This window comes from Anas platyrhynchos, chromosome 21 (genome assembly GCF_047663525.1).
Source record: "Anas platyrhynchos isolate ZD024472 breed Pekin duck chromosome 21, IASCAAS_PekinDuck_T2T, whole genome shotgun sequence".
NCBI lineage: Eukaryota > Metazoa > Chordata > Aves > Anseriformes > Anatidae > Anas > Anas platyrhynchos.
This window is the reverse complement of record NC_092607.1, coordinates 3488482-3504625: the sequence shown is the minus strand read 5'-3', so window position 1 is coordinate 3504625 and position 16144 is coordinate 3488482. Positions and strand designations below refer to the sequence as shown.

Genomic DNA, 16144 nt, shown 5'->3' with positions numbered 1-16144 from the left:
GATGACCGGGTAACAGAAGTCGGCTGCTCGCTTCTACCTGCCTGTATACTGGTCGTGACTAATACAAGGTTAAAAATTACACCAAAAAAAATAGGATGGGAGAAAAAAAAATGACTTTTTCTTTTTTTTTTTTTTTAATCCCCGCAGTTGTTGATTTTGCTGTCTTGCCATTTGTAGTGTTTTGCTGTGCTCACGCTGGGCAGACCCAGGTCTCTGAGCTACCCAAGCTGCACAGGAGGCTACTGCTTCCACATCAGAAGGGACTGGCGCAGCCCACAGCTCCTGAACAAAAACACGCACAGAAAAAATGGGAAAGCAGGCCGGTAGATTTTCATTCTCCTGACAAAGCTCTGCAAAGGTCTCATCTTCTATGTGTGTGTGCTAATCATTAGGAAAACAGCCCACAGATGATTTGTTTTTGTTTAAAATTCTGCTGCTGCATCAACATAACATTTATTTGTGCACTGTGACTTGTTGCCCTAGAGATCTGCTGCTTCCAAACTCAGCAGGCCATGTCTGATGGCCCCTCATGTCATGCATAAACACAGCTCAGAGTTTGTCTTACAGCACAATGCCTTGCGGAACTCAAGGAAACCTATAACAAATTAGAAGAAGCAGAGTGAAAAGCTTCCTTTCTGCACTATGGTGTACCGGGTGAGTTCATAATGACTGAAAAATAGCCTCCTTCTTCCAACAAAGAGTAGGACACTACAAATCAATTTAGGTACACAACTTCATTTCACCAAATAAGCATTTCTAATGGCCCTTTCTTCTTAAAGAAGTTTCATTCTCCAGTTCTTTATCCTTAAAATCCACAGCTGCAATGAAACTTTGTTCCTTGGGATGTCTTTGCTCCACCTCTGAACCAAAAAAACATAAAGCACAATTCTAGGAAAGAGTCTGCTAACTGGGAGTTGTTCTGGCATGGTAGCCTCAATCAGCTAGGATTTGTCTCAAATGCTTTTCAAGTGGCCCTTGTTAAACTCTGACTTGCAGTCTTAGCTTCATTACAGTAAGTGAGTGTTTAGCACCTTCCATCTAGTGTAAGTAACGCATGGCAAATCCCGGGACGAGGCAGTGAGAGTTTGCTGGGGCCTCTTTTCAAGGGGGCACTTCCTCAAACATTCGGACAGGCCGGGAGATTTCTCATTGAACAGCAAGGCCGGCACACTGCGCATAACCCAGAGGGAAATGAAAGGAGAACAGAAACAGTGATGAGGCAATGGTGAGCATATCCAAAAGGATTTCAGCCAGAGCCGAAAGCACAATCCTGTGAAACCTGTGTTCTGAACAGGGGACTGCAATTTCATCTTTTCCTTTAGTGACAGACAACTTTGTTAGACCCATTAGTGATCAGCACTGAAAACAACACAGGGATCCATATGTACCTAGTATCTTCCGTGTTAAAACAAATACATTCCTTTACATCTTTACACTTGTGCAAACAGTTGTTGAAAGCTCCTTGCAAGTGCAGACATTTTGATTCCAAGAAAATGTGCCCCCAGTGAAAAACCAAAGAGGTGAGGTGAACAAGTAATTTCACCATCCAACTATTGCTAACCATGCAGCCCCAACATAGGGGATATATATACATTGATCTGTCTCTGACAACACACAGTAAAATCTGTCAGACATTTGAACAAGAACTTGCAAGTATAATTTCACTTTCTTTTTTTAATCACTTGAGTAAATATTGGGACTGAATGTAGCTGTCAGATATGCTTTTGACTCCACTGCAGTACTGATCATGTCCCAAAAAACTCCTTTGTCTTTAGCAAAGCAGCTTGGCAGTCCTGTGGAAACATGGCTCTACTAAAATAGTCCAGTGATTTAAAATGAGTGTTAAAATGAGTGTTTGCTGCAGCTTGTGTTTTAAGAGCAGGTGCATCCTTGCTCATGGTACTCAACTGTTAGCTTTGAACCTTGCCATCCTGGCCATGTTCTTTTTCTTTCTATCAGATGTGCAGCTTCTAACCTAAGGCTCTACACAAACGACAGGAAACACAACTATCCTGCATCCTACACATGAACTGGAGTTCTCACCTGCACTCAAGACTGAGAGACAATGCAATAGATAATCTCAAAATAACGTAACAATGACTGCACGGGGCTACTTATACAAAATAAATCCCATTGCATCTTTAGCATTGTTATTATTCAGAACAAGTAAACCTGCATTTCTATAGAAAACTAGGTCTTTCAGCACTTCCTCTTAAGCATGTTGCAACTACCTGAATGCAGATCTTTCACTGCATGCTAGCACAGCTCCGGGTTATTAACCAAATAGGAACCAAGTCCTTTCAGCTGGGGCTCTGCTGTTCCTGGAGCATCCCGCAGTCCTGAACACTACTAACCAAACTCTGACTTCCATCCTAGAGACAGTTGGATTTTAATGACCGATGAAGTAATTTTGTATAAATTCAGACAATTAGTTTTCAAAGACCTCTTACATTCCTGGACAAAAGCCAGAACACATATGGAGAACTCAGGGTCTGATTCAGGTTTTTCAGTAGTGAAGCTTCAGTTAGAATATCTTCAGTCAGGAGGAACTCCTTTGGCATCGTCAGTATGACACATGCAAAGCAGAGAGAGACTGAAGCGATTCTCCTACTTTTAGAGAACGAATTACTGTAGCTCTTACACTGTAAACTGGCAGCCTGGGATTCACTCATTGCTTAATTACTGGCTGCCCTATTGAGATTTCTCTACGAACACATTTTAAGTTATCAGTATCTGGTAAAGGAAGAAAGAACTTAAGCATCAGATGAGTGCATGATAATGAAATTCTTGCAAAGGATATTTCACTTACGGAGAACATTTTTCTTTAGATCCTTTTGAAACAATGAGGAGCTACAGCTGTGAGAAAGCACTCTGCAAAAAGGAGCTCAGATCTACAGCCAAATTAATTCATCAGCAAACAGCTGAACAGGGACTGGCCTACAAGGCAGAGGTGTTTAGCAAGAGGAAATAGCATCAGAAATACCCTTTATTGCCCTAATTTCAGGCTTCCTGTGTATCAAATTGGCTTTAAAACCTCAAAGCTCATTGGTACATATTTATTTTTTGATCTATCCCCTGGCGAGGAACTAAACTATTAAGTAACCAAAAAGATTTCAAGAAAAAAGAAAGTTATGCTCATTATGGAATACTGAGCATATTCTCTGCAAACAGTTCAGGCAGCCTGAGCCATGAGCCTGCAGCATTGCCTACTGCTAAGCAGAAGATCAAACAGACTCTAGAGTACAGTTTTTCAAATGGTACTTCTTTTCCAAAGGTTACTGCCCTTGCATAATCTTGGGCTATGTTAGACAAGAAATGAGGTGGACTACTTGTACTCATCACCTACGTTCTGTGAAACTCATCTCACTGCCTTTTGAAAGGAAATTTGAAGATCTCTGTCTTCGTAACTCTTACTCCAGTATTCCTGAGGACACCTTCTTTGGGGAGGATGTGAGCTCCCCTGCCCCAGCTCCATGCCCCACATCCGCACTTCCTTCCTTTAAGGAGACTTCATTCAAGTGTTGCCATTTACAATAACAATTAGTTCACACACAAACACAGAGATGTTACAGCACGAATCATCTCTTTCTACAAAAGACTGCATGACTACTTGCAGAAGAAGCAGAGTCTATCCCAGAAGAAACTGCAAAGACCATCACAAAACAAACACAGCTGAAGTTGCAAAATCCAGATGTAACATGGGGAGAGATGTTTTGTCTGAAGCATGTTTTCAACAGATTTTATTTTTAATGGTATAGATACATGAGCAATAAATACGTCTATATATATTACAAAACCTCCACTAACACTGACAACTTAATAATCGTGAATTAAGCACTGATCCTGGCAATCTGAAACCTCATCTTCCCCACTTCTCAGCCTCACATTCGGTGAATCCTGATAAATACCAAATGAAATATGGGGAAGCATTCAGAAACTGAGCTGTTTAAAATCATAGAAGTATATGTATGAATGAAATGCTTGAATAAACAATCTGGACTACTTCTTTATAGACTACACAAGAGAAGTGTCCCCTGCCTATATAAACTACATGATTGACATTTCCAAAACCCGAACTGATTTGTCCTTAACCCATCTTACATTTGAAGGCCCATGCAGTTATGTCCATGTCTGGCTGATTTATCTTGCATCTGTCTTGCCATCAAGTGATTTACTGTCTATAGCATCACAGTTAATGAAAAACAGTTGCAAAATGCTGGCACTGCATAGCACTGGGAGTTTCAGTGGTACTCAAGGCAGTCAGACATTCCCATCACTTGTTATTTACTTGGACTCTCTTGACAAGGGTTCACTACAAGACGGGATCTGTCAACAAGTCACCGTGGCTAGGATTCACCTCATCTGCTTGCACCCCCCTAGAAGCTGAAGTCTACCTAAGGTAGTGATGCAGCTTCTCTCCACACCAGAAAACAACAGGCAGACAACTTCAGAGGATGAATCAGTGAACTCTGGGAGTGATGTCTAGGAAGAAAGGCTGAACTACCCTCCAGAAATGCCTTTTCTTTCCAACAAGAGCGCCCAGGTGACAAGTTGAGATCAGATCACCTTCCTCGCCTGTACCAGCCTCACAGCATCTGCAAATACAAAGTTCCAGGGCAAAGAGTGCAAATGAATCATGTCTAAAAGCAAACCAGTGACTGAGTGTCTCAGCATGGATGCACAAGCACATTGTGGGTGCACTGCAAGTGAATACCTGCAAAATTCACGTGCATGGCAGTGTTCTGGGACTCAGCACAAAAGAACTGATCTAACTGCACTTCCCAGGAAAATAAAGTACAAAGAAAGCTCTAAAAATACACTGGGCTGTATCAGTACTGCTGGTGTACTGATGTTTACACCAGAATACTGCAGCAACAAAAAAAAAAGGTCAGCCCGAATTCATTCATGCATTGACTGATGAAGGAAGGTGAAACCAAAGGGAAGTGAGAGTGAAATATGTCTCAGTGTTTCTCCCTCCAAAGAGAGGTCCCTTTCTTAAGGAGGGCTCGCTCTCATTTGAATTACAAAAACCTTTTTTGTGAAGTGAAAGCCAGGCTGGTGCTGCAAAGGAGCCCATTGTCTGCCTTCTACCATTGCGCTGACCTCTCCTATGCCCTCCTCCCCTGCCGTCACTAATATTTGCATCCGCAGGCAGGTCTGAAGATCCCAGTTCACTTCAGAGTCCAATAAAAGCTACCTTTTTCACCTTTTAAATCCTTCAGGACTCATTTATTAGCATTGCCTGCACTCTGGCTCTCTCACCTCTTCTTCATGCTCTCCCTTCTCCCCAACGTGACCACAAATCACTTCAATTACTGTAGATTAAAATAAAAATTGTCTCCTTTGCATACCCAGAACCTAAGGAAGCCCTTCTGTGACAATCTAACCTTGGATGACTCCAATCCATTTTCAATGTCATCACAAATTATCTGTTTAGATTTTCAAAGGAGCTTAAAAAAAGATACGTGCCTAAGTCCTGTAAGCCTTTGAAATATCTTACGTTTTCTCAGCCTCTTCATGACTTCTCTTTTTCTACTATCACAATTTTCATCATTTGACTGCACCATGGAACTCTTCAAAAAGCTTTTAGCATGTTTGAATGGAGTGTTTTATTTCATTTCTCTTTTACATAGAGGAACAAATCCTGACAAGTCTGTGTCTGCTTAGCCTTTACCTAACAGAAGTTTGTTTCGGGAGCACGTAAACACTGTAAAAAGGCTTCAGAGTCTGACCCATAAAACTTGTATTCATAATGCCTACGGCTGAGAAAAGCCTGCAGACTGCAATCATTTTCTGACTACTGGTAACTCCAACTGCAAAGATATGATCAGCACAGGGAACGTTTCATCAGGTCTCGGGCTCTGCACAGCTATTCCTTTTTCAAGAAGAAGGTAAAAACATCAGAGTGACTGGAAATATCAAGTGGCTCCCAACAGAGATAGTTAAGTTCAGGCATTGAATGTAATTGTAGCAAAGACTGGAGTGTCTTCAATATTTCAAACTTCTGATCTAAGATAAATAATTTAGATACCAGAAAGAGCGTCCTTTCCCTTTTCTGCTCTCTCTTTTCAGTCACAGTGTCAGAACATGTTAAACACTTAATAGACAAAGCTGAAAGTTTTAAAATGAGACCTGGTGTTATTGAAGTCCATGGAATTTATTACATTAGTTGCAATATAGGCTACAGCTTCCCCTGTGCTATCCCCTCAGAAGGTAAGGGTCATAGAGAGCAGATAAAAGCTTACAAAAAATCTTTTCTAAGTGTAATGAGTTGGTCATTGTTAATCTTGTGGCTCTGAAATTTTACTTCAAGTGGATGGTCAACTAAGCAGAACTGCCAAAACCTGCAGGGGTGTGAATCCAGGCAACCTTGCTGACCTGCACATCATTAGAGCCAGCTGACAGCTCAGCCCTCAGTCTTCCAGCCAGGTCCATGGGGTGATACTGAATGAGATCAATTTTCAAGCTTAGACTGAGTCTCTAAGCTAAGAACCAGACCAGTTCAGCTTACTGCCACCAGGTTCACTGACAACTGTTCCAAATCACACTGCAAATCTACATGGGGCCCAGGTATCACGATCTCGGGTGACCCATAAAATTGATCTACATTGCAAACGTAACAAGATCGCAGGATCCTGTTTCACTATGAACATTGTGTCCACATCTGGCTGACGTGTACTTAAATAGCCTCATATGTCAGTTTGGCATCAGGCTTTGGACCTAAATCTTGAGATTGCTTCCATGGGTATCTTCTCAAGCAGTTGTCTTTCTGATCTTGATTAATGTGTATGCAAGTGGCTGGCAAGCAAGTCTGGTGATCCTTGGTTTGAACTAGATTGTGTACCAAACCAAACTCCAAAATGTACATATGATGTATTCATATTTGAGCATCTCCTTTACGTATGCAAACATTCTGGTGTTCTCAGGGGTGCATTTCCACCACAGCAGAGTTAGGTCACCATTTCTCTAACTTGATTCCTAACTTTAAGAAGACCCAAGACAAACTGAGTGAGCAGTACCTTGTTAATTGATCAAATTCAGAGCTGCAAAATTATCAGGTAAAATTTCAAAATTAGAGACGTTTCACCTTACCAAAGTCCTCAGAAGTACTTGCCTGGATCTGTTTATGTACTTACAGGTTTCCTATTACTCAGTCATTACAGCTGAAGTAACATGGGAGGCACTGAGTCCTGTAGGAAATCCCAGTGAAACCATCCTGATTTCAGGTGTACTGCCCATCAGACTTTGGGCAAGCAGTAATGACTGTGTTTGACAGTCTCCACACAGACGTACTAGACACAGGTGCAGCCATGGGTCAGGTTTTCCAAGTTGTCATTTCTTGTTGAGGAGATATCCCGGTATCTGCCCGTGCAGCAGCTGCAGGCAGCACCGGCAGTCAGCTCCCAGCTGCAGCGGTGTCTGTGCTGGCTCCCTGGCCAGGGCTGTGAATACTTCGGGAACTTGTGCTCCTTCACAACTAGCAACTGGGGCCCTGGTACGGCACTGTGTCAGGATTCCTGGTCCTTAGTGATTGAAATTTCCTGGGAGAAATTGGCTCAAGTGCCTCTGGTGTGAGGGTGAGGACGCAGCTTTCAGTGGGGGAGCAAACTGCATGCAAGCCCCTGGCCTTCTGGGACTCGCACCACTGGAGCTGAAGAGGAGTAGCTGTCACTCTGTAGCCCATGAAAGGTTTCCAAGAACTCCAAATGTACAGAAAAACAAGATTTTGTGAGATGTAGAGAAATCCCATAAGGGGAAAGGGGGGGAGGAGGGCTAAGAGGGAACTCGCACTGCCCTGAGCCTTTTTCTGCTAAAGGGCCACAGATAACACATGCCTCATGCACCTTGGGCAGCTTTCAAGAAGCCAGCTTTCAGGCTTTCCCTGCTATGAATCTCCCACCTCATAAAGTTGTCAGTAAAGCTATGCTTATTTGTGAGCTAGAGGATTAACCTACAGGTAACTGGGAAGGAAAATGATTCTGAAGGACACTGATTTTTCTCTTCCCCAAGCAAAAGCCACAAGATCGTCACACATCATCCCTCTGAAATGAATGAGTTAAAAGTTGAGTCTCCAATGTATTGTCTTCACTCAAACTGCTGGTTATGCTGTGCTATGTGTCTTCTGGGAAAAAATATCAATTGTACATCAGAGACGTACACTTCTATATTTTGCCTACATACTAAATATTTGTATTACAATTATTTCATAGTTCACTAAATAATAATGCTTGTAAAAGTGAAACGGTTACAAATATAGTTCTGGGGAGTAATTCAGGCCAAGTCAAACAGTAGACTTTTTTTTTTTTTTAATGTTCAGTAAAAATATTTCTTGTTTATTTGCTTTTTAGTATTTATTTTGCAAACTGCTAGTCCCTCTGGCATGCTCCCTGGCTCCCCACCCTGATGCACAGTTGCTCTTACTTCCACAGCATGGACAACTGCTAGCCTCAGAGTATATTTGAGCTGCAATACAGATCCTGACATTAGTTCAGTTTAAGCTTACTTTGGTCCTGCAAGCAGCCCCTCAAATGTCTCAACAGCACAAGTTAGCCCAAACCGACCTCTCCGTCTTGAAGGACTGTTTCTGGTATTCAAGCAATCTTTAAGGCCAGCTCTAGTATGGTCTCATTTCACTGAAGATTGCAGCACCGAAGTACACTAAATCATTACCTAATGCCTCCTGTCCCTTCTCTGTTCATCGTCATATCTGCAGTTATTTTTTCATCTTTATAATGTTTTAATATTTGACCTCTCTTGTCCCAACACAGGACCATTATGAGATATTTTACAATTAAGGAACCTAAACCATAAATCAGTCAGTAAGTGATAAACAAGCCACTCAAATACTCAAAGCCTGTATGGTGTGAGGACAAGTACACTTACTGGAAAGTTTCACAAATACTGACTTTAGTAAGACTACTTCATAAGGAAAGTATTCCCAGCCTTGCTTTGTGGCGGGGCAAAGAGGACTCAGAAGGTTACAGCTTAGCCAAGGCAACCCATGGAGTCTGGGAAGGAAGCTTCTGATTCCCTGGCCTCTGATCAGCTCCTCACTCCCATCTCTGTAAGGAGTACAGGGAGTAAACTTGCAAAAACTACCTAACACTTGATGTACCCTTTTTCTCCAATCACACAGGCTTTTTCAGTCAACTTTGACTTCCAAAAAAAAAGAGGGAGCATTTCTGTTTCATGGCAACAAGTCAGTAAATATTTCAAAATTTGATTAAACCCAGTTTAAAGTTTTTGTTGTTGTTGTTTTTCTTTTCTTTTTCCTTCCCTGCCCCCCCCCCCTCCCCCAAGCTGCACAATGCTTCAAAAGCCTTCCTACCCCAGCAAAGAGAACACAGCTTTGGAGCTCTGCTTTGCATGCATTACCCCAGACAGAGCTCGCACCCAGCCACCGGTTATGCTTACATGTTGAGAAAGGCAGGCTGCACACAGCTGCACCTTGCAAAGGTTGCCCGGCTGCATTTGCAATTATTTACACACAAAAAATAAACATAAAAAAAAAGAGGAAAAAAGAGTGAGCATCTTTCACATGTTGGTTTAAAAGAGGAATTACAAAAATTAACCTCACAAGCACATTTTTCGTCACCAGCCCTGAGCAGGAACAAACAGTTTAGCTGATGAAGAGCTGCTTGCTGAAAGTGCAGCAGCTGATCTGAGCTAGTTTTCCTAACCAAGCCCAATCCAACAGCCTCTGCACCGTTTTTAAAGTGTGCACCATCAGGGTTCTGCTGTTTGTGGGGATGTACACGTATGCGATGTTTTCCAGCCAACTTTCCCCTACTGGGCATAAGAGAGCCAAAGACTGAACTGGACAAGCATGCAGGACAGAATCCTCAATTAATTATGAAATATTACACCAAAATTTTAACCAAACCAAAAATCCTTCTGCAGGTAGACAACATGATTTATGGGGCTTGGATTATTATTAGTTTTTAAACAAATACCACTACATCCCTAAGCTCTAGCAAGAAGCTCAAGCACACCGCAGGGTGTTCTGGAGCTGCCCTCCATCCACACACTACCTCAGAAACACCCCAAGAAAGCTTATTCATATGTTAGGGCTCCTGCCCAGTATTACAGACTGGAAATATTTGGGCTGCTCTAAAAAGCACCAGTCTGCGGTGCCTAGCCAGACCTAAATTCTGCACCACATCCAGTACTGTGCAGCAACCTGTCCCATTCCTTCTCAGACAAGAGGAAAACTATGCCATTTTGCCAGGTCAAAGAGCTAGATGGAGCACTGGCTAAAAATACCTCCTGTCCTACTGCCCCACACCAGCCAAAGGGCTGGGTTTCGTAGTTCCCCTTAACTACATTTATTTTGTTGTGACAGCCTCTAAAAAAGCTCCTACTCATTGTAGCATTTCTTCTCCGCACACATGTTCTTGCAGAACACAATCATATCACACATGGTCTAAAACCCCAGCTTCCTCTGAATCAGAGCAAAGAATTAGACCATTATATTTGAAACATAAAGGGGAAGTTGACAGAAACCAAGAGAAGCTTGCTGCTGTGCCCTGAGCTGAATGGCTGCAGCAAGCAGGCTGCCCTCCCTGCATCCCGTAGCCTCTGACTCAGTCTGAGTGCTGGGAAGGTCTGGGGACGACGTACTGGCACTGCCTCGGCACCTCCGGGGACGGACAGTGCTCTGCATGGTGTACAGGCTGCTTCAGATCTCATCTTCACTCAGAGCTACTTCATTTTGTGCTGTGCTAGGAAGGCTGAGTTGAAAACAGGACGATAGTTAAGCTTTTAGACTGTGCGCACCCCAGTGCAAAGCTAAAGAGGTAGCTTTGGTACCCACTTGCTCTTTCTTTAGAGAGATGCAAATAGGAACTCCTCCTGAGGTTTTCCATCCAAAATTTTAATTTTACCAAAAGCAGCTGTGTGATCAAAACAGTTTGATGAAAGTACCCTGATGTTTTAAATGAAAAACAGCTGAAGTTTTGAGTTCCCTTCATCTGAAGTTAACTGAGTTACCTTGCAGGAGTTGTGAAGCAGGCGCTGCTTGTTCAACAAGAGATCTCCCCCTTGCTCAGCTTTCCAAATGCAACCCAGCTTAGGTTTCTGCAGCCTTCCCTTTTCTCAGCAACGCCACAGGTCTCTCCCTTGCACTACAATTCCTAGTAGCTCAGGGCTGTAATACCACCAGCCCAGTCCTCTGAAAACCGCGTTCCAGTGCAGGTAGTCAGTGTCTGCAGACCTGGAGCTAGAATTGTGTGCATTTTCGTCCCCTCTGCCCCATCCCACCCCAAGTACTGCCCCTGCAAGAAAAGGACATCAAGAAAAGGACACTGATGCACCGCCAACGCACCAGCGTGCTGCCTGGGGCATTTTGCAGGCCATTCATTCAGGCTGCCATCTTCTCCTCGCAAATATTTTCCCCTCAGCTGCCTTTTCATTAGAGGCTGAATAGTAGCACCTACTGTCTAGCCAAGAAATCCACACAAGGAGTTCCCTTTGGAGCGATGCTCCTGCATTCAGGCTCTGTCAGCGCTGGGGCTCCACATCCAAGTCCATCATCAGTCACCTCAGTCACTGCTGGCACTGCTTTCCCCACTGACCCATCCCTACCAGCCTGAAGAACAAACCTCCAAATATTCAACCAAAGCCCAGCTCCCCCTGCCACCATGCACCGGGCCAAAGCAAATAGCTTATTTAACACTTCATCCCCCCCCGTTTACACACTGGATTGAATTTAGCCTTTGCAAGAGCCCCAACCGCATCTGTGAACTCAGCTGATTGCCAGTTACTGAGTGCTCGCACATAGCAGGGCTTTTATTTGTAATAAAATATTTAGAGTGGAAAAACACCCCAGAATTTAATAAAAGCAACAGTCTCAGGTTGCCAGTGACTTGTGGTGTATCTATTCAGATGCTCGGAATTCCCTACATAAATAAAGCGAGGCTTTCAAGTTCTGCCAATTAAATAAATGCCTGTTTTAACTCAGTTTTGTATTAAAACAGTGATCAATTTTACTTGCACAAAATAAATGTGAGGTCCTGGATTGTAAATAGGCTCCATTTGTGGATGTATTTTCAGTTACTTTCCCTAAATAGCTGACTGTTCACAAGTGGAAGGGGGGGAAGCAACACCCAATTTGCACAATAACTCCATAAAGCAACTTAAAGGCAAAATATGCTTACAAAGTTGCACTTAGACACGCGGCATTCAATGCGTTAGCCATCCTCATAGAAAACACAAAAGATAAAAACAAAAAAATATATGTTTTTTAGGAATAAGTGTTCCTAAAAGTTATCCTGAAAGCTTATAGAATTGGAAAAAAGGCAGTAACTTCTGTTGAGTTTGTTTCATCCCTTTTGTGCAGTGAAAAGCCCAAAGACAGAATTCTGAACGCTCCACCAACTATCATCCCAACAAAATATCCTTTATTAAAACCTTTATTTGATCATTTAAGCTGTCTTTAAGGGCACTACAGATGGCTGATAAAGCAGAGAGGGAAGCGCATTCCTCCTCCTCTGCTGCTGCCCAAGCAGACGTGCCCACTCTCCGTACTCCAGGGAATCACTCTTCCCCTTTTCCTGTTTCTATCTATTTCAATCCCTGGAAGCTGTCTGTAGTTTTCTCCAGCCCAGCTATTTTGGAAGGAATACAAGCTGGCAGTAAGGCGTCATTCCACAGGCAATCACACCGACCTGACTCCCCCTCTGCATCGCTGCTTATGCAATTGCAGCCTGATTGCAGGCAGCAGAGGTAACTCCAACAGCCAAACACTAACCTCACAAAAATTAAGTAATTCCCTTAGAGCCACCTTAGCTTCCTGAACTGCCTCATAACCCTCTCACCTGAGCACTACTGCTGATACTCTTAAGCAAGGTAGAAACAAATCAGTTTCAGCTACAACACTCTCATTTCTCTTTGGTCTTTCTAAAACTTGCCCTGGATAGCCCCACTCCTAGAATCACGCTGATCAGGTTAAACTGGGGAGACAGCGAGGACAGGGCTGCAATGCTTGGTCTGCTAGATTTGTGTCCTAACTTTAAAGCCTGGCATGGTTCAGTAGGGGAGAGCTGACTGCTCTGCATACACCAGGCCCTCTGTCCCAGTCTCGTATTGTGTACACTTTTAGAATGTGAAGGAAATAACAGCGACTGAAGGGGTTCGCTGCTACATCCTGTGGCTAACACCCTGCTGGCTGCACATGGGAGGCATTAACTGAGCAGCAAGTACCTGGTGCAAGTACATGGTTGATAGTCAGGGAGGGGAACGGGGTTTGTCCCCAAAAAGTTCAAAAGCAAAGACTTGTGGCCTCAAATTCCAGCCTTCTCCATCCGCTCAAGCATACAGAGAGCTGCTCCGGTTTGTTTGTTGTTGTTGTTTTGTTTTTTTTTCCCCCGTGTTAAAATGATGGCCTTCTTGTCCTGAAATTAGTAACAGGCAGTGATCAAGCTACAAAATAACCCTGGTATCTGACTCTCAGCAATCTAAGGACCTTCCCTCTACTCACTAAGACATCCCCATCTCATTTGATACAGGGCCACCAGCTTCATTTCCCTCCCATTACCTTCAGGACACTTCACCAAACCTAGGACACAGCTCTGCTGATCAGAGCCTGGACACCAACATTCCCAACAACACAGGAACAGTTGTGCCAAAGAACGGGGGCTTGCTCTTCTTGTCAGCCACCCACCACAGGCAGAAAGTGGGTGATACAAAATACCTGTGAAAACACTGAGAAGCCACAGCAGGAAACCACACGCATGCTATGGTGCAGGAAATCTTTGTACTGATGCCAGATGGGCTGGTTGCATGGGGAGATCTTCAAGCGTCCATTCCACAAGCCTGGGTGAGCTACAAGTAAGAAAGCTGGGTGGCACGAGCAGCACTTGCTTCTGCTGAACTCCCTCAGAATGGGAGAACTTACTGGAAGAAGGACAAGGAGATGTCACCCAATGTACTGATCAGAAGCAGGTGCCCTCTTTCAAAGAGACAGTCTGCAAAGTCCTCAGCATGCCAGCACTGCAGCTCAGGTGTGTGGTGCTCGGTTCCTTCAGCAGTACAGAGAGGGCAATGTACAACCTCCTGCGTGGGGATTTCTCCCCATCAGCATAAAAATAAGGCTCAGTCTGTGATGTACAGATTAGAGAGATCCTGACAAGTGTCTCTTCAAAAAAGTCTTCCTGCTTGTTCCCTCCTCTCCTCCCCCCCTTTGGATTACTTTCTCTCCCTGCCCTGATAAAGGTGTTCTTATGACTCCGGTGTGTCTGCATACAAACACAAGTCTGGCAGGCCATTTTGGCATGCGAAGGTGTCACCAAAATACATGGAAGGTGTTACTTTGAAAAGCCACCCTGGTCAGATGGGAGGATGCTAAGGGCCACCATCAGGGCAGCTGCACAGACACTTCAGCCAACGGGAATTACGCTGTGCTCACCGTCTGCGTTGACTGAGTCAATCTGTTGCTCTTCCCTCCTTGGCTCCATGTAATAAAGGATCAATCTCTGTTTTAAATGCACATGTTGATTAAATCGGACTCACTCTAAAGATTTAACAAGTATTGACTCCAGCCTTAAAGGTGACAGCTCCTTTCCTACTGATGGGATTTCTGGCTCATTATCATAGTGCTAATTTACATAGCTTTCATCACATCCTTCCTGATGCCTTGTCAATTACTGGCTGTAGAGGCAGGCTGATACCTCAGCTTTATCTTATCCCTTGCCCTGGAGCTGCCAGCAGTGCTTCTAATTACAGGCGAACAGTCACAAAGCAAACTTCATCTGCAGGGCACAACTCTTAAAAGAATGACCTGTGCACGCAGGGATGCCAGAAATCTTCTGAGGCGTAACCCACAGACCTTTGTCCAAGGTCCTCCTGCACATTATGGTGCTCCTGGCACTTCATGCAGCAGACAGGGAGATAATGGCAATGGCTGTTCAGAAGCTAGACAATTAATTAGTCCCATACTTACGAAGCCTTCCCATTATTCAGGCATTCTCTTCAAAATTCATTGCTTTTAATTAAATAACATTAAAAATTTTACTACTATAACCAACAACATTAAGCTTTATTCCCTAAATTAAATACAGCAATTTCTATGAAATGCATTTCGTCATCATTTTTTTTTAAGTGTTTTATTTAATAAGAGATCCGATTTAATTCAAATAATTCACTTTTGAGATCTGAATGCTGAAGCCACAAAATACCCACAGGTTATTACAGAAAAAATCTGTTTTTAAGTGCTTCTTGGTTTTATCTTTCCTGCAAAAGCTTAATCAATCACCATTCATTTGCAAGGAAGGAGCAGTATGGTTCAAGAAAATCCTATGCAAAACATGAGAATATTTCAAACCCTCTGGCAAAACAAATAGTCAGGCACAGACAAAGACATGCTATAGATATTAAAGCCCACTGTTCCCATCAAAATAGCTTCCTGATATCTATAATGTGCGTTTCACTTTGCAACCACAATCATCAAAAATGGTCTATTAAAGGAGGCACAGCACGGGTGACAATTTCCTTCCCAGAATTCAAACTTCTTTCCTGCAGCCTTTTCCAGACCCAGCAGAGGGAACAATAGAGAATACTGGTGGAGAAATGCAGAGCTGGAAAGAAATGAGGGAGGTGACAAGAAGGCCAGCTTGGCCTTCCAAAGGTTCATGCACTGCCCTGGTGTACAAACAAGCCCACATCTCAGCGGGATGATTTCAGTCAGTCCTTGCTTAATATTTAGTCCATGGCTAAATACTTTCTCAGAAAGTAATTCTGGCTTAGGCCAGAACTAAATGCTGTGTTTGACATGATAAAGAAAAGTAATGAAGGCAATAAGAGCACTGCCCAGGAATGTAATCACACACCATGCCAAGATTTCTATGCTCCATTGTTTCTTTTTCTCGCTCTTTCATAAACCCCATTATAATGTCCTTGCATTGGGGTTACAATATCACAGAATCACAGAATTTCTAGGTTGGAAGAGACCTCAAGATCATCGAGTCCAACCTCTGACCTAACGCTAACAGTCCCCAATAAACCATATCCCTAAGCTCTACATCTAAACGTCTTTTAAAGACTTCCAGGGATGGTGACTCCACCACTTCCTGGGCAGCCCATTCCAATGTCTAACAACCCTTTCGGTAAAGAAGTTCTTCCTAACATCCAACCTAAAAGTCCCTTGGCA

At 43.3% G+C, this 16144-nt stretch overlaps 1 protein-coding gene across 2 annotated transcripts in view; it reads right to left on the bottom strand.

Moving 5' to 3' along the window:
• The window catches only part of PREX1 (phosphatidylinositol-3,4,5-trisphosphate dependent Rac exchange factor 1), a 176956-nt gene that overhangs the window by 108815 nt on the left and 51997 nt on the right, over positions 1-16144 (bottom strand). The window lies entirely within an intron of this gene.